We start from the raw sequence: 26,159 nt of genomic DNA on the forward strand, positions 1-26,159 counted from the left end.
CAAGCTCTCCCAAGTTATAGAGTCATCCCTGAGAAGTAGCAGATAAGACACCTCTCCTGCTTCCCCAAGGAAGGGTATATCATCAGGAGAACTTGTTTGGATGGCACATAACCTGAGGATGACATTTCACACAAGGAGAAACTGGTACTGAAACATGGATGGAGAGACTAAGGTGTGACAGGACAAGTACAAGGAAAGAACATTTCCCTCCTCTCAGCTTATCAGATCCTGTCACGCAATCCTCTGAGCTGGGGAAGTACTGGCTGTTCCTCTTCTTCAGAGTCCTTTCCTGCTTGTCTTCTTTTTTTTGCTTTTGTTCTTTCCTGAAAAGTTATCTTCACAGGACACAGACTATTTTCTTGAAGGCCTCATTTAGCTGCCTTGAGAATGACTTGGATAATGAGCTCCTAGAAGGCATTGATTTCTTTCCCACATTTAGCTTTCTTTTCTTTTTCTTTGACTTGTCTCTCTTAGAAGACTCACCATGGACCCCTTTATGTTCTTTCATGGCTTTGTCATATTCCCTCTCGTATCCTCAGCCTTGCAATCCCACTTGTCTTTCTTCTCTTTGGGCATTCCCCTCCAGGTCTCGTTTGCCTTCTTGGAAAGTTTCATTAATACTAATGTTAAGATGGTCTGACTTGATCTTTTCTCACTCAGGATCGAGCCACAGCATCTATGCATAAATATGCCTTTTGGGGGGGCACTGAGGTCTTTTCCCTTCTCCAAAGGCTTCTTGCAACCTTTATGATTCTTGGTCTTTTTGAGGTGTTTCCTCTTCTTCTCACTCCAGGCACAGTCGTCCTCATTACTGGAGGAACTGGCAGAGGTCTTGCTGTCAAATCTCTCTGCCATTTCTTCTTCCTCTCCTGAGCTGAATGACTTATTCGTTCCTTCTCTTGAGTCATCTCTACTGTTGATGGCATTCTCTAAGTAGGTATCCTTTTATCAAGTCCAAGTGGGCGTGGTGCTCCTCTTCATTGCAGTTAGAGCCCTATTTGCTGTAGTTTTGGTTTACCCTCTCTTCCAATATTTCATTTTTGATGTTGAATTTTTTGCATTAACAAAATCAGGTTCCCATGCACCTGCCTCTCGATGCTTCTGAAGGTGCCCTGCTTGGTCTCAGTATCAAAGTCAAAGGAGCAAGTGGGGGTGAAGCCACAGGCAAAGTTGACGAAGGAGATCTTGTCAAAGCAGATGCACACAGGTGGTTTATGAACGTAGATAAACCTTGCTCCGGCAGATGTACTAGTCTTGAGCCTGCCTTACAGGAGCAGATGATGCACATGCACTGAGCCCCCGAGAGCCCTTGGAAGTTGCCTGGAAGCTTGTGGTTGACCAGTGTTTTCATGACCCAATTAACATCTCTTGGAGGCATCTTGACATGTTCTTGGTGATCTGCCTGTCAAAGGGCTTCTTCATCTCTTCCTTATTCGTAATAGGAGTCAAGAAAATGTCCTTGTTCTTGGGGAAAAGAAGGGTCAGGAAGTGGCATTAGGTTTGATCCTGCCTGATGGGCAGATTCAGGCTAATCACAAAAAGCCTCTGGTGCTAGTCGTTGTAGAGTAGTGAAAAGAGATTAAGTATCATGGTGTAGGGGATCTTATAGTCAAAGAACTTGCTGTGCAAGTGCAGAAGGTTGGGGTAGATCCAAATGTTCTCACGATCAAGAGAAGTCACACATTGCAGCTTCTGGAAGATGTATCTTCAATGCCTCCAGGATTATGTACATCTTAGCATGTATTGGGCAAAGGCCTCAATCAGGTCCACGTCATCCTCTAGGGTGGGAGACCCACAGAAGTGCACCTCCGTGAGAGAGATTTTGACATCAACATTCTGGTGGAATTCTGGTGTCACCTCATTCTTGCCTGTGGTGCACTGAGACATGTTGCTGAGGAGTATTCCAAAAAGCAGACGGCCACCAATGTCAAAGGAAGGCAGCAGTCCACCAAACTTCACCGTCCCTCAGCTTCTGCCCTTCATAAATAGGACCTTCTCCATTAGTTCGAGGCAACAGTGAGTTTCGAAGAAATCAGAGTTCCCTAAATCCAGATTCTCATATGCCATCATACTTGTAGACGTGGCTGTTCTTTTTGAGTAATTTAAGTCCATGATCCAGAACTACGTTGTACTAGATGACCTTCCATTAATGCTCCAGCCTGGATGTTGTCCACTTTGCCTGTCTTGCTATTCTTAAATATCACACCCAGGAGCCTCAACTTTAGCCAATTAGCATTCATAGAGCCTTTCACTTCTGATAGGTACCTTGAACTCCTGACTTTCTGCCATGAGAATAAAGATTTGTCTTACTTGTTCCCCACTGTTTTTTCAAAACAGTACAGAGCCTATTTTGCACTCAGTAAATATTTGTGGAGTAAATGAAAGAATTAAGGAATGTAGGCCTTTCATAGAACAGCTTCATATGGATTGTGTATAGGTTTATGTCCCAGCTATGCCTATATATACGTCAACAATACCTCAGTAATAGCAAATATTGTTTCTATAAATGACATCAATGTTTACCCTATCATTCACATAAAAAAAAAACAACTAAGGGCTTCCTGTTTCTGGTTCCACATGTAAAGAGCTTGGAAGTTGCCACTCTATCCTAATAACAAGTAAAATGCTGAACAGACAGAAAAATCAACAACTCTTCTAGGATCCAAAGGAGAAATGAGAACACAGGGCCCTCAAGATAGGAGAGACAGACAGGTGAATATAGAAAGTCATAGCTCACAGGAGCAGAGGCTCATGTGTGGAAATTGCCACGTGAACCAGGTATTATTGGAGCCTAACTGTCTTAGAGGGAGGGAAAAGCCAAATTCCAGTCGCTCTAGCTTTCCATGTGGAAGAAGGGAATATCCAACTCCAACCCACTCTAGCCATCCTTTACCACTGAAGGATGGAGGAAAAAAACTAAGAAATACTTCTGAACTTCATAGTCCAGGGGTATAGGCTTATTAAAAGTCTGAGACCTAATCTCATGACTATAGAACACTTGCTCTTTCCCCACATCTCACCACCACATTACTGAAGACCTATTTACAGCAACTCCTTTTACCCAAGTACCTCACATGTGGCTCTTGAGAAAAAATTACACGGTATACCAAAAGGCCCCTCCACCCCCCCACAATTTGAAAAGATAGAACGAGTGTCAGAACCAGACATGGCAGGACTGTTGAATTTATCATACCAGGAATTAAAAAACTATGATTCATATGCTAAGAGCTCTAATGGATAGAGTAGACAGCATACAAGAACAAATAGCGATTGTAAGCAGAGAGATGGAAATCCTAAAAAGAACCAAAGAAAAATGCTAGAGATAACAACAACAATGACAACAACAACCAAAAAACACACTATAACAGAAATGAAGAATGCCTTTAACGGGCTAATTAGTAGACTGGAAAGGACTGAAGAAAAAATCCCTGAGCTTGAGGATATGTCCATAGGAACCTCCCAAACTGAAAAGCAATGAGACAGAGACTGAAGGAAAAGAACAGAATATCAAAGACCGAGGGACAACTACAAAAGGTGTGACATACGTGTAATGGGAATTCCACAAGGGGAAGAAAACGAGAAAGGAACAAATAAATATTTGAATCAATAATGACGGAGAATTTCCCTAAGTTAATGTCAGACACCAAGCCGTAGATCCAGAAAGTTCAGAGAACACCAAACAGGATAAATAAAAAAAAAAAAAAAAAAAAACAAAACAAAAAAAAAAAAAAAAACCCAAACCTATACCAGGCAGATATTTTTAAACTACAGAAAATCAAAGATAAAAATAAAATCCTGAAAGAAGGCAAAGGGAAGAAACACCCTGACTAAAGACGAACAAAGATGTGAATTACGTCCGACGGCTCAAAAACCATCCAAGTGAGAAGGGAGTGGAGTGAAATATTTAGTGTTGAGAGAAAACAAAACAAAACAAAACAAAAACACCAACTAGTTTTTTGTACCCTGAAAAATTATTCTTCAAAAGGGAGGGCAAACTAAAGCCTTTCTCACATAAACAAAAATTAAGAGAGTTTGTTGCCAGTAGCATTGCCTTGCAAAAAATGGTAAAAGAAGTGCTTTAAAGAAGAGGGAAACAATATAGGTCAGAAACTCAGATCTACATAAAGAAGGGAAGAGCACTGAAGAAGAAATAATAAAGATAAAGTTAAAAACTTTATATATATATATTTTTTTAACATTTCTTCATTTTTGAGAGACAGAGAGAGACAAAGCATGAGCAGGAGAGGGGCAGAGAGAGAAGGAGACACAGAATCTGAAGCAGGCTCCAGGCTCTGAGCTGTCAGCACAGAGACCGATGCGGGGCTCAAACTCACGAAATGTAAGATCATGACCTGAGCTGAAGTCAGACGCTTAACTGACTGAGCCACCCAGGTGTCCCAAAACTTAAAATTTTCTTATCCTTAACTGATATCACAGATAACAGTTTGTTCAAAACAATACTAGTAACAATGCATTTAATTGAGAAACAATTTGATAAACATCACCGCGTAAGTTTAAGGTGTGTAGCATGATGATTTGATTTACACATGCTGTGAAATGATTAACACAATAGGTTTTGTTAACATCCATCATTTCATATAGATACAATAAAAAGAAAATAAATCCTCCTTGTGATGAGGACCCTTAGGATCAACTGCATTAACAATTTTCCTAGATATCATACAGCAATATTAACTCTAGTCATCATGTTGTACATTACTACCCTAGAACTTATCTCTTATCACTGGAAGTTTGTATATTTTGACTACATTCCTCCACTTACCCCCCTTCACCCTCTACCTCTGGTAACCACAAATATGATGTCTTTTTCTAGGAGTCTGGTGTTTTTTGCTTTGTTTTTTTTTATTTTGATTTGTGTTTAGATTCCACATATAAGTGAGATCATATAGTAGTTGTCTTTCCCTGACTTATTTTATAATGCCCTTAAGATCCATCCATGTTGTTGCAGATGGTTGGATTTTTCTCATTTTTTATGCCATTGTATATATGTGCCACATTTATCCATTCATCTATTGACAGACACTTAGGTTATTACCATGTCGTGGCTATTGTCAATAATACTGCTATGAACATTGTGGCGGGGGGGGGGGGTGCAGGTATCTTTTCAAGTTAGTGTTTTAGTTTCCTTTAGATACATTCCCAGAAGTGGAGTTGCTGGATCATATGGTAGTTCTATTCTTAGTTTTTTGAGTATCCCCATACTGTTTTTCCATCATGGCCATGACAATTTACAATCCCACCAACAATGCAAAGGAGTTTCTTTTTCTCCACAATTACACCAGCATTTGTTTTCTCTTGTCTTTTTTATGATGACCATTCTAAGGGGCAGGTGGTGATATCTCATTGTGGTTTTAATTTACATTTTCTTAATGACAAGTGATGTTGAACATCTTTTCATGTACTTGTTGGCCATTCATATATTCTCTTTGAAAAATATCTATTCAGGTCCTTTGCCCTTTTTGAATTGGATTATTATTATTGTTATTGTTATTATTTTTGCTATTGAGTTGTAGGAGTTCTTTATATATTTTGGATATTAACCCCTTATCAGATACATGATTTGCAGATATATTTTTCTTATTCCAAGGGCTGTCTTCTTACTCTGTTGATGGTTTCTTTTGCTGTCCAGAAGATTTTTAGTGTGGTATAACCCCACTTGTTTATTTTGATTTTGTTGCCTTTGCTTTATGTGTGATTTCCAAAAAAAATATTACCAAGACCCATGTCAAGGAGATTTTTTCTTGTTTTCTTCTATGAGTTTAATGGTTTCAAGTATACATTTAAGCCTTTAATAATCAGTTTTGAGGGGCGCCTGGATGGCGCAGTCGGTTAAGCGTCCGACTTCAGCCAGGTCACGATCTCGCAGTCCATGAGTTCGAGCCCCGCGTCAGGCTCTGGGCTGATGGCTCGGAGCCTGGAGCCTGTTTCCGATGCTGTGTCTCCCTCTCTCTCTGCCCCTCCCCCGTTCATGCTCTGTCTCTCTCTGTCCCAAAAATAAATAAAAAACGTTGAAAAAAAAATTAAAAAAAAAAATCAGTTTTGAGTTAATTTTTGATTTTCATTCTTTTACATGTGAATATACAATTCTCCCAACACCTTTTATTAAAGACACTGTTTTTTTCTCCATTGAGTATCCTTGGCTTCTTATTAAATATTGTAGTCTTATTAAATATTGGTTAACTGTATGTACTTGGATTTGTTTCTGGATTTTGATTCTGTCCTATTGGTCTATTTGTCTGCTTTTGTGCCAGTAATGTACTGTTTTAATTACTATAGGTTTATAATACAGCTTGAAATCAGGAAGTGTGATGCCTCCTGCATTGTTCTTCCTCGGGACTTCTTTTGCTATCCAGGGTCTTCTGTGGTTCCATATAAATTTTAGTAGTATTTTTTTTTAATTTCTGTAAGAAATGCCACTGGAATCTTGATAAGGATTGCATTAAATCTATAGATGGTATTTTAGCAACATTTAATATTATTTCTTCCAATGCATGAACATGGGATACCTTTCCACTTATTTGTGTCTCTTTCAATTTCTTTCATCAGTGGCTTGTAGTTTTCAGAGTAGAGATCTTTCATCTTCTCAGTTAAATTTATTCCTAATTATTTTATTGTTTTTGATGTTATTCTGGATGGAATCAATTGTTTTTGTTTCTTTTTCAGAAAATTAGTTGTTAGTGTGTAGAAACACTACTAATTTTTGTGTGTTAATTTTGTATCTTGCAATTTCACTGAATTCATTGATTAGTTCCAACAGTTTTTTAGTTGAGTCTTTAGGATTTTTTATACATAAAATTATGTCATCTCCAAATAGAACAGCTTCATTTCTTCCTTTCTAATTCTGATGTCTATTATTATTATTATTATTATTAATTTATTATTATTATTATTATTATTATTTTATCTGATTTTTCTAGCAAGGATCTCCAGCACTATGTTGAGTAGAAGTGGTGAGAGTGGGAATCCTTCTCTTGTTCCTTATCAGAGGAAAAGCTTTAACCTTTTACCATTAAGCATGATGTTAACTATAGGCTTGTCATATATGGCCTTTATTATGTTGCAATGCTCCTTCCGTGTCTAACTTATTAAATGTTTTTATCATAAATGGATGTAGAACTTTGTTAAATACTTTTTTTGTGTCTATTGAGATGATCCTATGTTTCTGTTCTTTCAGAAACAACCTATTTGATTATGTGTGCTAATGTATGCATCTTACATATGTATATATACTTATACATATGCTTATGTATGCTATAATAAGTTAAATGAATGACAGCAATGATTCAAGGCATGGGAGAGAGGAATTAAGATTATTTTATTATTATAAGTTACTCACACTACCATGAAGTGGTATAGTGTTATTAGAAAGTGTTCTTAGATTTATAATAAATATATATTATACATTCCAGAACAACCACTACAAAAAGTTTTAAAAAATAGTATAATTTGTACATTAACAAAGGAGAGAAAATGGAGTTATATAAAATGTTCAATTCAAAGGCAGAAAAAGAGTAGAAGACAGAAAAGCAAAAAAGAACAGGGACAACAAATAGAAAACAGTAATAAATATGATAGATATTAATCCAACTATATCAATAATCATCTCAAACACCAATGGTTTAAATTGGACAATTAAAAGTTGGAGATTGTTAGAGTATATCAAAAAACAAGATTCAAATATGTGTTGTGTATAAGAAGCCCACTATATATATATATATAGACACATATAGACTAAAAATAAATGGATGAAGAAATATATACCATGATAACTCTAAAAAAAAAAAAGAAGTAGCTATATTAATTACACAGAGAAAATTTCAAAGCAGGGAAAATTATCAGCAATAAAAAAGGACATTAAAGAATGATAAAGGGATCAATTCTCCAGGAAGATAATGATTTTTAACATGTAGGTGCCTAACGTTGGAGCAACAAATTACATGAGGCAGAAGTGCAAGGAGAAATAGATGAGACCACATCAGAGTTGGAGACTTCAGTATCCCTCTATCAGAAATGGTCAGATAAAAGAGGCAGAAAATCTATAAGGATATAGTTGAACTCAGCAACACCATTGTTCAACTGGCTATAATGGACATCCACGGACTACTTCATCAAACACAATAGACATGCTTCTTAAGCTCATATGAAACATGCAACCAAGGCAAACCACATTCTGGGCCACAAACACACCATAGCAGATTTGAAAAAATAGAAATCATACAATGTCTGCTCTCAGATCACAATGGAATTAAACTAGCGGTCAATAACAGAAAGATGAGTAGGAAATCTCAAAATACATGAGTTTAAAGAGCACACTTCTAAATAAAGCATGGATCAAAGAAATCCCAAGAGAAATTTAAAAATATTTTCAACTAAATAAAAATGAAAACACAACGAAGTTTGTAGGATGTAGCAATAACAGTCCATAGAGAGAAATTTATAACATTAAATGAATATATTAGAAAAGAAGAAATATCAAAAATAGGTACACTAAGTCTCTTCCTTAGAAACTTAAACTGAAAATAATAAGAGCAAATAAGAAAAAATAAGAGCAAATTAAATTCAGAGTAAGCATAAGAAAAGAAACAATAAGCAGATATCAATAAAATTGGAAATAGGAAATCAATCAACAAAATCGTATACTTGTTCTTTGAAAGATACATAAAATCAGTAGTCTTGTAGCCAGGCTAAGTAAGAAAAAAAAAAAAGAGAGAGAGACAATATAAATTACTAATATGTGAAATAAAAGAAAGGACATCACTACAGATCCCTTGGACATTAAATGGCTAATCAAGAAATGCTATGAATTAACTCTATGCCCATAAACTGATAATCTAGATGAAATTCCTTGAAAAACATAAAATACCAAAAGTCACACAAGAAAGAATAGACAAACTGAATAAGCCTATATGTATTAAATAATCTGAGTCAAAAATTAATAACTTCCTCAAATAGAAAGGTGGGGTCTAGACAGATTCACTTTCGAATTCCACTTCACATTTTAGGAAGAAAATGTATCAGTTATTGACAATGTCTTTCAGAGGACAGAAGCAGAAAGAATACTTTATAACTCATTCTATGATGCTAGCATCACTCTAATACCAAAATCAGACAAAGGGATTAGGAGAAATAATTTCTTTTTGAGCAAAGATGTAAAAATTCTCAATGAAATAATAGCAAGTAGAATTCAACAATGTATAAAAGGAATTATACACCATAACCAAATGACATTTATCCCAGGTATACAAACCTGATTCAACATTCAAAAATCAGTTTATGTAGGGGTGCCTGGGTGGCTCAGTCGGTTAAGCGTCCAACTTCAGCTGAAGTCATGATCTCATGGTCCGTGAGTTCAAACCCTGTGTCGGCTCTGTGCTGACAGCTCAGAGCCTGGAGCCTGTTTCAGATTCTGTGTCTCCCTCTCTCTCTGACCCTCCCCCATTCATCCTCTGTCTCTCTCTGTCTCAAAAATAAATAAACGTTAAAAAAATTTAAAAAAATCAGTTTATGTAATCCATTGCATCAACTTTCTATAAAAAAAAAACCCACATGATCATATTAGTAGGTGCAGAAAAAGCATTTGACAAAATCCAACACCAATTCATGATAAATAATTTTAGTAAGCTAGGAATAGATGAGAATTTCTTCAACTTGATAAGAAATATCTATAAAAAACAAACAACCCCCCCACCCCGCCCCAAACAAACAACAAAAAATCCTTACAGCTAACATAATGATGAGAAACTTGAAGCATATCCACTAGTTATCAAGAACAAGGCAAGGAGGTCTCCTCTCATTACTTCTTTTTAACTATCCTATTGGAAGTTCTAGCTATTGCAATAAGACAAGAAAGGAAAATAAAAGGTATACAGATTGGGAAGTAAAAAATAAAACTACCTTTGCTTGCAGCTGACATAATCGTATACACTGAATATCTGGGTTTCCCAGATTCAAATCCAATCACGTTCATTGTTCATTTTATTTTTTCTTCTTTCTCTTTCTTTTTAACAATTGAAATATAACTAACATATAATGTTATCTTAGTTTCAGGTGTACAATATGATGATTCAACAATTCTTTTTTTTTTTTTTTTTTTTTTTTTTACTAATGAATCATTTTATTTATTTATTTTTTTTTCCATTTTTTTTATTTTTTTATTTTTTTATTTTATTTATTTATTTATTTATTTATTTATTTATTTATTTATTTATTTTTAATATATGAAATTTACTGTCAAATTGGTTTCCATACAACACCCAGTGCTCATCCCAAAAGGTGCCCTCCTCAATACCCATCACCCACCCTGCCCTCCCTCCCACCCCCCATCAACCCTCAGTTTGTTCTCAGTTTTTAACAGTCTCTTATGCTTTGGCTCTCTCCCACTCTAACCTCTTTTTTTTTTTTTTTTTTTCCCTTCCCCTCCCCCATGGGTTTCTGTTACGTTTCTCAGGATCCACATAAGAGTGAAACCATATGGTATCTGTCTTTCTCTGTATGGCTTATTTCACTTAGCATCACACTCTCCAGTTCCATCCACGTTGCTACAAAAGGCCATATTTCATTTTTTCTCATTGCCATGTAGTATTCCATTGTGTATATAAACCACAATTTCTTTATCCATTCATCAGTTGATGGACATTTAGGCTCTTTCCATAATTTGGCTATTGTTGAGAGTGCTGCTATAAACATTGGGGTACAAGTGCCCCTATGCATCAGTACTCCTGTATCCCTTGGATAAATTCCTAGCAGTGCTATTGCTGGGTCATAGGGTAGGTCTATTTTTAATTTTCTGAGGAACCTCCACACTGCTTTTCAGAGCGGCTGCACCAATTTGCATTCCCACCAACAGTGCAAGAGGGTTCCCGTCTCTCCACATCCTCTCCAGCATCTATAGTCTCCTGATTTCTTCATTTTGGCCACTCTGACTGGCGTGAGGTGGTATCTGAGTGTGGTTTTGATTTGTATTTCCCTGATGAGGAGCGACGTTGAACATCTTTTCATGTGCCTGTTGGCCATCCGGATGTCTTCTTTAGAGAAGTGTCTATTCATGTTTTCTGCCCATTTCTTCACTGGGTTATTTGTTTTTCGGGTGTGGAGTTTGATGAGCTCTTTATAGATTTTGGATACTAGCCCTTTGTCCGATGTGACATTTGCAAATATCTTTTCCCATTCCGTTGGTTGCCTTTTAGTTTTGTTGGTTGTTTCCTTTGCTGTGCAGAAGCTTTTTATCTTCATAAGGTCCCAGTAATTCACTTTTGCTTTTAATTCCCTTGCCTTTGGGGATGTGCCGAGTAAGAGATTGCTACGGCTGAGGTCAGAGAGGTCTTTTCCTGCTTTCTCCTCTAAGGTTTTGATGGTTTCCTGTCTCACATTCAGGTCCTTTATCCATTTTGAGTTTATTTTTGTGAATGGTGTGAGAAAGTGGTCTAGTTTCAACCTTCTGCATGTTGCTGTCCAGTTCTCCCAGCACCATTTGTTAAAGAGACTGTCTTTTTTCCATTGGATGTTCTTTCCTGCTTTGTCAAAAATGAGTTGGCCATACGTTTGTGGGTCTAGTTCTGGGGTTTCTATTCGATTCCATTGGTCTATGTGTCTGTTTTTATGCCAATACCATGCTGTCTTGATGATGACAGCTTTGTAGTAGAGGCTAAAGTCTGGGATTGTGATGCCTCCTGCTTTGGTCTTCTTCTTCAAAATTACTTTGGCTATTCGGGGCCTTTTGTGGTTCCATATGAATTTTAGGATTGCTTGTTCTAGTTTCAAGAAGAATGCTGGTGCAATTTTGATTGGGATTGCATTGAATGTGTAGATAGCTTTGGGTAGTATTGACATTTTGACAATATTTATTCTTCCAATCCATGAGCAGGGAATATCTTTCCATTTCTTTATATCTTCTTCAATTACCTGCATAAGCTTTCTATAGTTTTCAGCATACAGATCTTTTACATCTTTGGTTAGATTTATTCCTAGGTATTTTATGCTTCTTGGTGCAATTGTGAATGGGATCAGTTTCTTTATTTGTCTTTCTGTTGCTTCATTGTTAGTGTATAAGAATGCAACTGATTTCTGTACATTGATTTTGTATCCTGCAACTTTGCTGAATTCATGTATCAGTTCTAGCAGACTTTTGGTGGAGTCTATCGGATTTTCCATGTATAATATCATGTCATCTGCAAAAAGCGAAAGCTTGACTTCATCTTTGCCAATTTTGATGCCTTTGATTTCCTTTTGTTGTCTGATTGCTGATGCTAGAACTTCCAGCACTATATTAAACAACAGCGGTGAGAGTGGGCATCCCTGTCGTGTTCCTGATCTCAGGGAAAAAGCTCTCAGTTTTTCCCCATTGAGGATGATGTTAGCTGTGGGCTTTTCATAAATGGCTTTTATGATCTTTAAGTATGTTCCTTCTATCCCGACTTTCTCAAGGGTTTTTATTAAGAAAGTGTGCTGGATTTTGTCAAAGGCCTTTTCTGCATCGATTGACAGGATCATATGGTTCTTCTCTTTTTTTTTGTTAATGTGATGTATCACGTTGATCGATTTGCGAATGTTGAACCAGCCCTGCATCCCAGGAATGAATCCCACTTGATCATGGTGAATAATTCTTTTTATATGCTGTTGAATTCGATTTGCTAGTATCTTATTGAGAATTTTTGCATCCGTATTCATCAGGGATATTGGCCTGTAGTTCTCTTTTTTTACTGGGTCTCTGTCTGGTTTAGGAATCAAAGTAATACTGGCTTCATAGAATGAGTCTGGAAGTTTTCCTTCCCTTTCTATTTCTTGGAATAGCTTGAGAAGGATAGGTATTATCTCTGCTTTAAACGTCTGGTAGAACTCCCCTGGGAAGCCATCTGGTCCTGGACTCTTATTTGTTGGGAGATTTTTGATAACCGATTCAATTTCTTCACTGGTTATGGGTCTGTTCAAGCTTTCTATTTCCTTCTGATTGAGTTTTGGAAGAGTGTGGGTGTTTAGGAATTTGTCCATTTCTTCAAGGTTGTCCAATTTGTTGGCATATAATTTTTCATAGTATTCCCTGATAATTGTTTGTATCTCTGAGGGATTGGTTGTAATAATTCCATTTTCATTCATGATTTTATCTATTTGGGTCATCTCCCTTTTCTTTTTGAGAAGCCTGGCTAGAGGTTTGTCAATTTTGTTTATTTTTTCAAAAAACCAACTCTTGGTTTCGTTGATCTGCTCTACCGTTTTTTTAGATTCTATATTGTTTATTTCTGCTCTGATCTTTATTATTTCTCTTCTTCTGCTGGGTTTAGGCTGCCTTTGCTGTTCTGCTTCTATTTCCTTTAGGTGTGCTGTTAGATTTTGTATTTGGGATTTTTCTTGTTTCTTGAGATAGGCCTGGATTGCAATGTATTTTCCTCTCAGGACTGCCTTCGCTGCGTCCCAAAGAGTTTGGATTGTTGTATTTTCATTTTCGTTTGTTTCCATATATTTTTTAATTTCTTCTCTAATTGCCTGGTTGACCCACTCATTCGTTAGTAGGGTGTTCTTTAACCTCCATGCTTTTGGAGGTTTTCCAGACTTTTTCCTGTGGTTGATTTCAAGCTTCATAGCATTGTGGTCTGAAAGTATGCATGGTATAATTTCAATTCTTGTAAACTTATGAAGGGCTGTTTTGTGACCCAGTATATGATCTATCTTGGAGAATGTTCCATGTGCACTCGAGAAGAAAGTATATTCTGTTGCTTTGGGATGCAGAGTTCTAAATATATCTGTCAAGTCCATCTGATCCAATGTATCATTCAGGGCCCTTGTTTCTTTATTGACTGTGTGTCTAGATGATCTATCCATTTCTGTAAGTGGGGTGTTAAAGTCCCCTGCAATGACCACATTCTTATCAATAAGGTTGCTTATGTTTATGAGTAACTGTTTTATATATCTGGGGGCTCCGGTATTTGGCGCATAGACATTTATAATTGTTAGCTCTTCCTGATGGATAGACCCTGTAATTATTATATAATGCCCTTCTTCATCTCTTGTTACAGCCTTTAATTTAAAGTCTAGTTTGTCTGATATAAGTATGGCTACTCCAGCTTTCTTTTGGCTTCCAGTAGCATGATAAATAGTTCTCCATCCCCTCACTCTCAATCTAAAGGTGTCCTCAGATCTCAAATGAGTCTCTTGTAGACAGCAAATAGATGGGTCTTGTTTTTTTATCCATTCTGATACCCTATGTCTTTTGGTTGGCGCATTTAATCCATTTACATTCAGTGTTATTATAGAAAGATACGGGTTTAGAGTCATTGTGATGTCTGTATGTTTTATGCTTGTAGTGATGTCTCTGGTACTTTGTCTCACAGGATCCCCCTTAGGATCTCTTGTAGGGCTGGTTTCGTGGTGACAAATTCCTTCAGTTTTTGTTTGTTTGGGAAGACCTTTATCTCTCCTTCTATTCTAAATGACAGACTTGCTGGATAAAGGATTCTCGGCTGCATATTTTTTCTGTTTAGCACACTGAAGATATCGTGCCAAGCCTTTCTGGCCTGCCAAGTTTCAAAGGAGAGATCAGTCACGAGTCTTATAGGTCTCCCTTTATATGTGAGGGCACGTTTATCCCTTGCTGCTTTCAGAATTTTCTCTTTATCCTTGTATTTTGCCAGTTTCACTATGATATGTCGTGCAGAAGATCGATTCAAGTTACGTCTGAAGGGAGTTCTCTGTGCCTCTTGGATTTCAATGCCTTTTTCCTTCCCCAGTTCAGGGAAGTTCTCAGCTATAATTTCTTCAAGTACCCCTTCAGCACCTTTCCCTCTCTCTTCCTCCTCTGGGATACCAATTATGCGTATATTATTTCTTTTTAGTGTATCACTTAGTTCTCTAATTTTCCCCTCATACTCTTGGATTTTTTTATCTCTCTTTCTTTCAGCTTCCTCTTTCTCCATAACTTTATCTTCTAGTTCACCTATTCTCTCCTCTGCCTCTTCAATCCGAGCCGTGGTGGTTTCCATTTTGTTTTGCATTTCGTTTAAAGCGTTTTTCAGCTCCTCGTGACTGTTCCTTAGTCCCTTGATCTCTGTAGCAAGAGATTCTCTGCTGTCCTGTATACTGTTTTCAAGCCCAGCGATTAATTTTATGACTATTATTCTAAATTCACTTTCTGTTACATTATTTAAATCCTTTTTGATCAGTTCATTAGCTGTTGTTATTTCCTGGAGATTCTTCTGAGGGGAATTCTTCCGTTTGGTCATTTTGGACAGTCCCTGGAGCGGTGAGGACCTGCAGGGCACTTCCCCCGTGCTGTGGTGTATAACTGGAGTTGGTGGGCGGGGCCGCAGTCCGACCTGATGTCTGCCCCCAGCCCACCGCTGGGGCCACAGTCAGACTGGTGAGTGCCTTCTCTTCCCCTCTCCTAGGGGCGGGATTCACTGTGGGGTGGCGTGGCCCGTCTGGGCTACTTGCACACTGCCAGGCTTGTGGTGCTGGGGAGCTGGCGTATTAGCTGGGGTGGGTAGGCAAGGTGCACGGGGGCAGGAGGGGCAGGCTTAGCTCGCTTCTCCTTAGGTGATCCACTTCAGGAGGGGCCCTGTGGCAGCAGGAGGGAGTCAGATCCGCTGCCGGAGGTTTGGCTCCGCAGAAGCACAGAGTTGGGTGTTTGCGCGGAGCGAGCAAGTTCCCTGGCAGGAACTGGTTCTCTTTGGGATTTTGGCTGGGGGATGGGCGGGGGAGATGGCGCTGGCGAGCGCCTTTGTTCCCCGCCAAGCTGAGCTCTGCCGTCTGTCCGGGGGCTCAGCAGCTCTCCCTCCCTTTGTCCTCCAGCCTTTCCGCTTTCTGAGCAGAGCTGTTAACTTATGACCTCCCAGACGCTAAGTCGCGCTTGCTGTCAGAACACAGTCCGTCCGGCCCCTCCGCTTTTGCCAGCCCGACTCGGGGGCTCTGCTTGGCCGGCGAGCCGCCCCTCCGCCCCGGCTCCCTCCCGCCAGTCCGTGGAGCGCGCACCGCCTCGCCGCCCTTCCTACCCTCTTCCGTGGGCCTCTCGTCTGCGCTTGGCTCCGGAGACTCCGTTCTGCTAATCCTCTGGCGGTTTTCTGGGTTCTTTAGGCAGGTGTAGGTGGAATCTAAGTGATTAGCAGGACGCGCGGTGAGCCCAGCGTCCTCCTACGCCGCCATCTTCCCAAGGATGATTCAACAATTCTATACATTACTCAGTGCTCATCAAAATAAGTGTACTCTATCTCCTTTATCTATTTCACCCATCCTCCCACCCATCTCCCCTTTGGCAACTGCCAGTTAGTTTTCTGTATTTAAGAGTATGTTTTGGGGGGCACCTGGGTGGATCAGTTGATTGAACAGCCAACTCTTGATGTTGGCTTAGGTCATGATCATGGTGTCTTGGAATCAAGCCTCGAGTTGGCATCCGTGCTGAGTGTGGAGTCTGCTTAGGATTCTCTCTCTCTCTCTGACCCTCTTCCCCCTCCCCTGTTTGCTCTCTCTCTCTCTCTCTCTCTCTCAAATAAAATTCAAAAACAAGTGTATTTTTTTGTGTGTCTCCCCTTCTCTTTATTCATTTGTTTTATATCTGAAATTCCACATGAGTGGAATGGTATGGTATTTTTGTTTCTCTGGTGAGGATGTGGAGAAAAAGGAACACTTGAGTACTGTTAGTGGGAATGTAAATTGGTGCATCCACTGTGGAAAACAATATGGAGGCTCCTCAAAAACTTAAAAACAGAATTACTATATGATCCAGTAATTCCACTACTGGACATTTACCCAAAGAAATTAAAAACACTGATTTGAAAAGATATATGCGCCCCTATGTTTATTACAGAATTATTTACAATAGCCAAGATATGGAAGCAACCCAACTGTCCATTCATTGTTGCCTATTATCTTCAGATGAAGATATAACAGACTCTTTAAGATTTTGTCCCAGTTTTCTTTTCTAGTGGTAGGTCTCCCATTCTATATTCTAGCACCTCATACTTCACCTTTCCAAACTTCTTTCAGAATCCCAAACATGCAATAGTATATCTCACTTTAGAGCATGCTTATCTTATGCCTTGGAATACCCTTACTTTGGTATTTCATTTGGATACTACCTATTTATCCCTCAAAACTTAGCCTACAGGGCACCTGGGTGGCTCAGTCAGTTGAGCACCTGACTCTTGATTTGGGCTCTGGTCATGATCTCACGGTTCATGAGATGGAGCCCCACCTCTGGCTCCATACTTACACTGGGGAACCTGCTAGGGATTTTCTTTCCTCTTTCTCCCTCACCTTCCCTCACCACTTGTGCTCACTTTCTGTGTCCCAAAATAAATAATATTTTTAAAAAATTAAAAAGAACATTTTAAGAAAGGTTAATCACATGAATAAATAACTGAGTGAACAAATAAAACTCTTTTCAAATTTAAAAACATTTCTCACATGTGTCTTCCCTCTCTTTTCCTACTGGCACCTTTCATTTCAGGTTTTATCCATTATAAGTAGAACATTGTAATAATGCCTAAGTAACTTCTTTCAATATGAGGTCCCTTCTCTCCCTACTTTTCCTCTCTACACACACACACAGTGTCACAGGGTCCTGGGACACACACACACACACACACACACACACACACACACCTATTCTTCTATCCTGAGCACTATTACATTAGACTTTCTTAAAGATTCTTGTCTCTATTCAATCCCTTAACTAACATCTTTCTGCCAGTTTTTTTTTCCAGTAAATCTCTTTCTCCCCACTCGCATTAATGTAGATTATATTCATCTACCTCATCCATGAATACGCACTGACTGTTCTTGCTCTGAGATTTGAAATCCTTTCTTCAGATGACTTCCTTCAGCTTGTATGTGCACCTCAATTTTTATCATAAATGGATATATAACATGGATTATAACCCCAACTGAATTATTAACCTCTTGGGAGAAAAGCATGCATTTTAGATGTCTATAGCATTCTATAGAATAAAATTCTGAATTAAGAACACAGTATGTAATCAGCATGATTTAGTGATTGATTCCATTCTAATTTTGGAAATCTTTACTGACATTTTCACTTAACTATTCTTAGATACAAGTACAATTGGATACTCATGTGTTAAGGTAATCCATCTTATTTCAGTAGAACCTTGTGGATTTTTGCATTTTTGTTTAAGGTATACTACAGTGTTGATTTCCATGGATCTGTATGTATGTTTGATTACAGTATTAATATGTTAAGAGCTTAAGATGTAAGACTGTAGAACAAAAAGGTTAAGCACGTGGATTATGAGCACAAATTAACTTGTATTAATTATAGGTTTGAAATGATCCCTGGGTCTCATTCCAGCTGAATAACCTCAGACAAGCCACTGAATTTCAAAGTCTCAGTTTCCTCATCTGTAAAGCAGAGATAATGAGTTCCTAGTTCATAGACTACTGGGAGAATTAAAAGACATGGAATGTCTTTCAACTTGTAAGAAAAGAACAGTCAACAGTAAAATGTATATCCAGGAAAACTATCCTTTAGGAATGAAGAGGAAATCCAGACATTCTCATATGAATGGACACTAAAAAAAAAAATGGTCACAAGCAGACTTACCCTTCAAGAATGGCTAAAGGAAGTTCTTTAAATGAAAAGGAAATGACAAATAAGGAATCAGGGAGCATCAGGAAAGACAGAACAATGGAAAGAGCAGAAAAAAGGGCAAGTATAATAGACAATTTTTCTCCTCATGTGTTTTGCAAATACATAATGCCCCTTTTTTGTCCATTATAATGTTTTAAATTTTAATTTAATTGGAATTTGAAATGTTTCTAATTTAGTTGTATTAATAGCAAAAAAAAAGACATAGAGCTTCTAAAATATTTGTATAGTGCCTGACATGGAACATAAATGCTTGATATACACTAATTTTTGTTATAAGGAAGATTTAAAGATCAAATCTAAACTTCTAATTTAATCTATGAGGAAAATGAGATCTAGAGAGGGCAAATGACTTGCTCAAGACCAATAGTTAATGAGAGAAATGGCCTGGATAAAATTCCAGGTCTCCTGATACTCAATGTAGTCTTTTAATGTCCATATTGCTTTGCAGGCTGTGGAGGACTCCCTGAAGGCCTTCTAAAGATGTTCCACTTCCTCTTATTGTAGGTATATAGTGCTCTGAGAGCATTTGATATGTAAATTTTTGAAACTGAAAGAATAAAAACATATGGAATCGTTGAATCACCATACAGTACCCCTGAAACTGCGATGGCACTCCATGTTAACGAACTGAAATTAAAATAAAAAGTTTTTAAATTTTTTTTTTAAAAAGAATAAAAGCAAAAGTATTTATCTCATTATATCCAGTTCCTTTGTTTTTCAAAAGGAAGGGCCTAGAAAATTGTCCTTTACCGGCTAGTGATAAAAATTTCATTTGAATTTATATTACATTGACTTATATTTTCAGGTTGTAAACATTATTTTGAGTTAAGCATAGTGGTATTTCTATCTTACAGGAGTTCATTGTTCTATTTCAGAGGTTTCTTTTTAAAAATTCTTCTTGGACTTTAGAAATGCTCATGGTTTTCCTCTTCGAAATAGATCTTACATGCAGTTTTAAAGAATGCTTTCTTAAACTATGAAAAGGATGACTAATTCCATTTTAAGTTTGTGGCCAAATGATGGAAAGCAAAGACATCCTCCAGAGAGTTTACCAGGGGGCTGGGGTCTACAAAAACCTTTTAACAGAGATTTGAAAATACAACTGTATTAATTATCAGGAAGGATACTTTTCCCCTAAAAGAATATTCAGCTATAACAATAATGATTTGTTTGCCTCATTTAGAAGCATAGATTTTTTTGAAAGGAAAATTCTTTTACAAGGAGAGCTAAGCCAACTCTCGTGCATATGTAAGAAATAAATCCCAATTCTTTCTTGTTTCTGTTTCTTTTTTTTCCCCCAAAAAATTGTATAAATGAGGAAGTAGTGCCAAGGACCTATTAGTAATAGTTATTTCCTAATTGCAGTGGGAAGCATCCTGCATGTTTAAATAAATATTGTTAACTCTGACCCCTCGCTTTGCCAGGACTGATAAGGCAATTGTTTGACCTATATGAAGCGCATACAGTATACACAGAGTGGAGTGCAGCAGGAAAACAGGAAACAATAAATCAGAAATTAGAGCACTGATTGTTGTAGCTAATTACATCAGGCTTCTGCTTAATTTCTCACTCTGTCATTCTAACCTGATTTTCTTGCCAACAGACTTTGCAAATTGCTGGTGTCACGTACATTCAGCAAATAATAATCCTTAGTTACTGTGACTGACAAATGAATGAGCAGGAGAAGATAGTTTATTATGCAAGGATGAACTGAGACATTCACCAGATACCTGCCTGGATGCTTTTTTAATTCACTTACCTACATGTGCTGCATGATGCATTTCTCCAGGAGCAGAGATTTTGGCCATCAAGACAGCTTAATTAGATTTGTGGTTTGGTTTGATAATATTGAGCAAGAAGAAAAGACGGTACTGTAAAGCGGAGGGAGGGAAGAGATTGGCTTGGACAAAGAGAGAGATAAAGTGGTAACTTAGCTATTTAAGTCAAATCCAAAAATAATATGTTTAGGGTGAGTGAGATTAGTCAGCATGTTATTAAAGGTTAACCTTGTCTAACATAGATTTGGGGAGCCAACTTGGTATTTTCAGCCTGTTATGGTTTGAGTATTGAAATTCTAAACCACATGTGTTAAAAAGAAAGAAAAAAGAATAATACAAATGAGATGCTCTTATTCTGAATTAATTGATTACTCCCAGGTGCTACTTCTGTACGGAGATAATGCATGTCAGTTCAGTTTTCCTTGAACCCAGTCCTGGTGTTATTTAAATAGTCTAAAATCAACTTTCCTTTCCTTTTTTTGATTTTATAAAAAATCCTTAAAAAGTTCTGCTATAGACCCTGAAGATGGAATATGGAAGACCTAAGTGAAGAGAGTTTTCACTCTTGGTTATTTAATAAATTTTCATATTCTGGGTATACTCTCTAACCTTGTTATAGTATTTACTAATCAGATTATCCAACTGCTGAGCAAATCCCCAGCTAGATACAACTTCACCCAGGCTCGCTGCTTCTTTGGTGCTTAACAAAAATCGTATTACTTTTTTTAACTGAAGGTTCCATGTATGCAAGTTATTTAAAATGAAAACTGCTTCTCAGTTTAAAATCAAATTTACTTCATTCTTCTTTTCCCCTGGACTCTGACTTTACCCCTGTTTTGCTTTAGCATCATTTTCAGGGGAAGAGACAGAGAATTTAACACTGAGATGTGAGGGGATCACACAGTGACAAAGGATGTGGCAGAGATGTAGGGTCCCACGTTTGAAACCACTGTTCCACTTGGTAAAGCAAGAGGTCAGAGTTAACTATTTACTTAAACGTGTAGGTGATGTCTTACATTCCAGCGATGAACTTGGAATGCAGGCCAATTAAGCAGCCCGGGAACTGTGGTAGAAGGGCCAAAAAATGGAGTATAACGTGCCAGCATTGCTGCTGGTCCAAAGGTCAGAGGGTGCAGAATGCTTCATTCCTTGTGTCTTCAAATTAATTCTCGTGTATAAAATGTTTAAACCTCTCCAAATCCCACGCTGACCTTCCAAGAGTCCTTCTTAATGTCATTTTTTTTCATGTTTTCAGACACATTTTATAGATATATATTAAATAACCATCGTGTGTGTATTGTGCCATTGCATTCTTCCCACTGCAGGGGAAGATGTCTTCCCACTATAGGGAAGACCGCTTAGTGTAGCATCCCAAAGTCATCGCCCTCAAGAGCAGTTGAAGGAAGCAAACTTGAACTTATAAAACAAGAATTAAACGACACAAACCGGAACATGATCTTCTAGATTCCTAAATGTGTGGAATTGACAAGGCTATGGAATTTAAAGAGACCAGATTTTTCAGAGAATGGAGACAAATTGACATGGACTTAGATGGATAAATAGCATTTGGATAGCTGGAGAAGAAGGAGGAGACATTTTAAGCAGAGAAAATCGGTTAGAAGAAGTGGGGGAAACACTGCAAAATTGGAAACAGGGAGAAGAGTGGTGAGAAGGGGGTAGGAGGTTGTTGGATGGAGAAGGGGGCACAGATCCTAAGTGTTACAGGAGGGGTTAGATTTATTATTACAGGTAAAGAGATCGCACCAACGGATCCAACAGTGAGGGCTTGGGGTGTGGAAAATAGGGAAGAGAAAAGGCTGGAACTAGCACATCAAATGAAGAAATTATTAAAATAATCCAGGTTTGATGTGATCAGGGTCTGCTCTAGCTGGTGATAGTGAGAGAAAAGGAAAATATAAATTCAAAAGCTACTCAAAAGCAGAGATTGGCAGACATGATGACATTCCATGTAGATGAATAGAAGGGTTGAGTCAAAAAAGAGAGATTTGGCACCTGGGAGAATTATCTTTGCTTTGGCAAATATAGAAAAATTGGAAGAACAAGTGTTTCGATGGAGAGATGAAAGGGCATCAGTCTCCAGGGAGAGAAGGAGAAGGGACAGAGCTCTTTTCTGGTCTTAGCTGCAATAAATCTTCCAGATGCCTCATTCCTTATCAGTTACAGACATTTGTATTAACACAGCTTGGTTTGTGTGAAGTGCACAGACTTGTCCCAAGACAGTAAGTACGACATCTGTGTGAAATGTGTCAAAACTAGAAAGGTGTGTGCGGGGGAGATGACAACCTGATGAAATATTATCAAACGCTACCCCTCAAATACCAGAGGTAGCATGGCATTCGGGGGCAGGGAAGGGCACATACTTTTACAAGAAGCCACCACAAAGAACTGTGCATCCCAAAAGGAGATGCGTTTCTTAGTTTCCTTTTGTCCTCGTCAACTCTGGTCAGCTCTAATCTTAACTGTGCTCCAGGACCCTGGTTCTTGCACCTGCTCGGATTGGATCAGGTGTCAGATGCCAGTTGATTGGTATGTGACTGGCCTGTCTCCTGTTCAACTTTTGCTCTAAGTACTAGGCTTTGGGTGGGGACCAGTGTCTGACCTCATGCCACCCTCTAGTGATTGACTTCACAACTCCTGAGGCATCAGTCTCCACTGAAAGGGACTACACAGTCCAGAATGTATAAATATAATCTTCTATTCTCTCCCACTTCTTTCACACCCATGCACTATAACATTAGCCATAAAAGGCTGATACTTATCACTCTGTTTTCACGGTCTTCATCACTCACTGCCTGACGGCTTGGGCTAAAACTCAAAGTGGAAGCACACTTCAACTTTTTGCACATGTTAGCATCTAGAACCATTTTAAACTGTTGTGCAACAGAAAAGGGTACGATTGTGAATGGCGTGCCTTCATTATCTCGTGTGAGTACAATAAGGAGCTCAAGCATATGTCCTTATCCAAGATGGTTCTTATTAATCCAGACATTGTTTGTAGCTACAGGGAGATTTCTGAAGACTCATCACCACCTTTGATTGTGATAGGAGCGATCCCTCTAAATGAATCCAAGATCAAATTTGAAGTTGACTTTTGTAGACAAGCCAGTTAGAGTTTTAAGGAGTCCATGGCTTGGTTTACGGTGTCCAGGGAAGCTAAGACTCGAGGTAAGTCATTAAGTTGTTTTCAGTTTTTACCTTGTGCAAAAGCCATTGTTAACAGAACTTATATAAAAATCAAGATATTGGGCCAAACTGTGCTTCTAGAAGGGAGGCTGGTCAAGGTTGGCCCAACTTGACATTACAGGAAAACCTGTTTTATTTCTCCCCTTTTCTTATAGACTTTAAAGCATTCTTTCTCCATGTAATTTTCACTGGTGAATGGTTTGCTGTAAATGGGGTGCACTGTAATAATTCAAAGGTTTGATTTCATTTATGATTCCCAGAATACCTGGCTTAAAAGAGCCTCAAAGCTTTCCTTCTTTTTTTGTTTTTTAACTTGAATTTGTAATATTCCTGCTTTCTTGGACCCTGATGACACCACAAATGAGAATATAACTAAAAGTATATGCTGCTCATTAGTGGAGCTCTAGCACACCTGTGTTATATATATATATATATATATATATATATATATACACACACACACTGTTATATATATATATATATATATATATATATATATATATATATACACACACTGTTATATATATATATATATATATACACACTCTGTTTTACAGATATATCTATATCTATAGATAGATAGATAGATAGATAGATAGATATACACACACTGTCTATACAAGGCTGGCCTAACAGCCTTAGGAAGCACTGCCGAAAAGAGGTTGCTTCAAGCAAGCTCTCTTTCGGGAAGAATATTGTTTTCTCTCAAAGAATATTAGTTCTATTAGTTTCTTCCCACAAGCGCGTGTGAAGAGAAGGAAAGAAGCTAAAAGGAGAAAAGCACAGCTCTGCCCAAATCCACTTAACCCCCCTCATGAAAACTCATTATTAACAAGAGTTTTGATCTTTGTACTTTGCTAATTCACTCCACACGCAAAGAAAACTCGATTTTAAGTGTGTGTGCCCGGGGATGTTAAAAGCAGAATTATTACAAGCCGTGGTTCACCTGAAGACTCCAGGAGACTTCAGAATTTCCACACCTACCAGCTCCATCAACGACCTCCCTACTCCTGCAGCCACACCCCAAATATACATGTCATTTCAATAAGAGCAGAGCACTTGCTATGCAGAGAGGCTTAAATAAAATTAAATCAGTTACTTTCCAATCAGATCGTCACCCCCAAATCTTCTCTAGTCAGGGAAGCCGGACTCAACATGGAGGTCCTCTTGGAATGCAGAAAACAATGATCTCTGCCACGGTCCTGCTGGCTCCCACATGGATTCTGTTTATTGTCCTCATCTTCTTACCGACAGAACTCTGCTTTTGCTCAAGGGAGCGTGCCCAACTACAAGATCATCTTCCCAGGTCTCTCTTGCTCTTACAGACGCCATTTAACACAGTTCTAGCCAATGAGAACCAAATAGAAGCTTTGAGCAGAGCTTCTCGGAAAGTCATTTCAAACGAGTCGACTGACTTTGTTCTTTTTCTTCTTCATTTATGGGCAGAAAATATAATGCTAGAGGTAGAGTACTCATCTTATGACTGGAAATGAGGGGGATGGGAGACAAAACCACATGCCACAGAGAGCCGGATAGAAAGAAGAGATGCAGGTTCCCGAAGGCACTGCAGAGTCAACACGCCATTCCACAAACACATAAAACTGTGCAGCCATACCGATTCCCAAATGGTATCATCTCAGAAGTGAACTTTTCAGTAATATTACCAGACATGATAAAAAAAACACAATTATGCATGTATTTATCTTGAAGTAATAGATCCGTCCCTGGGTTGAGATAATTAATATATTTATTGTGCACTGATTAGATATTCGGCACCTGTTCTTATGCCAATTCATCCAACCTTCATAGCTACACCAGTAGGTGAATGTTACTATCCACCCTTTTTACAAAAGAGGAATGCAATGTTCAGAGAGGTAAAAAGGGCATACAGCTCGTGCATTGGATTTATTACATTCTCTTTCCACTGTACAATATTGCACTTTTAAAAAATGTTTATTTATTTTGAGAGAGAGCTAGAGGGAGAGGGGCAGAGAGAGAAGTAGAGAGAGAATCCCAAGCAGGCTCCACACTCAGTGTGGAGCCAGACACGGGGTTCAATCTCAAGACCGTGATATCATGACCTGAGCTGACATCAAGAGTCAGATGCTTGACTGACTGAGCCACGCAGGCACCCTTATCCTGGACACTTTTCAAATGTTTTAGATACTAATTCTTTCTTTATTCTGCATTAGGCACTACCCTTTTGCTTTATTTATAGCATCTTTTGTTTAAAAGTGTTTTCACTTTCAATGGAGACAGATATATCCATCTTTACACATTTTTGTGTGTTTAGCAAGGTGTCTGCCTTGTTTACAAATTTTCCCTAAAAGGAAAACACTTTTTCCTGACTCACATACCAACTTCGGACACACAATGTAATTGTGTGGCAGGGACTCCCACTCCAACCAATTTTCCAACTCTCCCGACACCCACCCTGGTGTCTTATAAGTCAATTCTGACACCAGCTTCCTGGAGTTAGCACAGACCCCACAGGTGTAGGGTTCACTTCCACAACACTGCTCCCCACTGTAGATGCCAGTCACCAAGTCCCAGCCTCCCAT

The 26,159-nt window shown here is 38.3% G+C and overlaps 1 pseudogene; it reads right to left on the reverse strand.

Annotated features, from left to right (window-relative positions):
* Positions 1-221: 221 nt before the first annotated feature.
* Positions 222-26,159, reverse strand: LOC131507976 (FACT complex subunit SSRP1-like; annotated as a pseudogene).

Source organism: Neofelis nebulosa, chromosome 3 (genome assembly GCF_028018385.1).
Source record: "Neofelis nebulosa isolate mNeoNeb1 chromosome 3, mNeoNeb1.pri, whole genome shotgun sequence".
In the NCBI taxonomy this organism is placed as follows: Eukaryota; Metazoa; Chordata; class Mammalia; order Carnivora; family Felidae; genus Neofelis; species Neofelis nebulosa.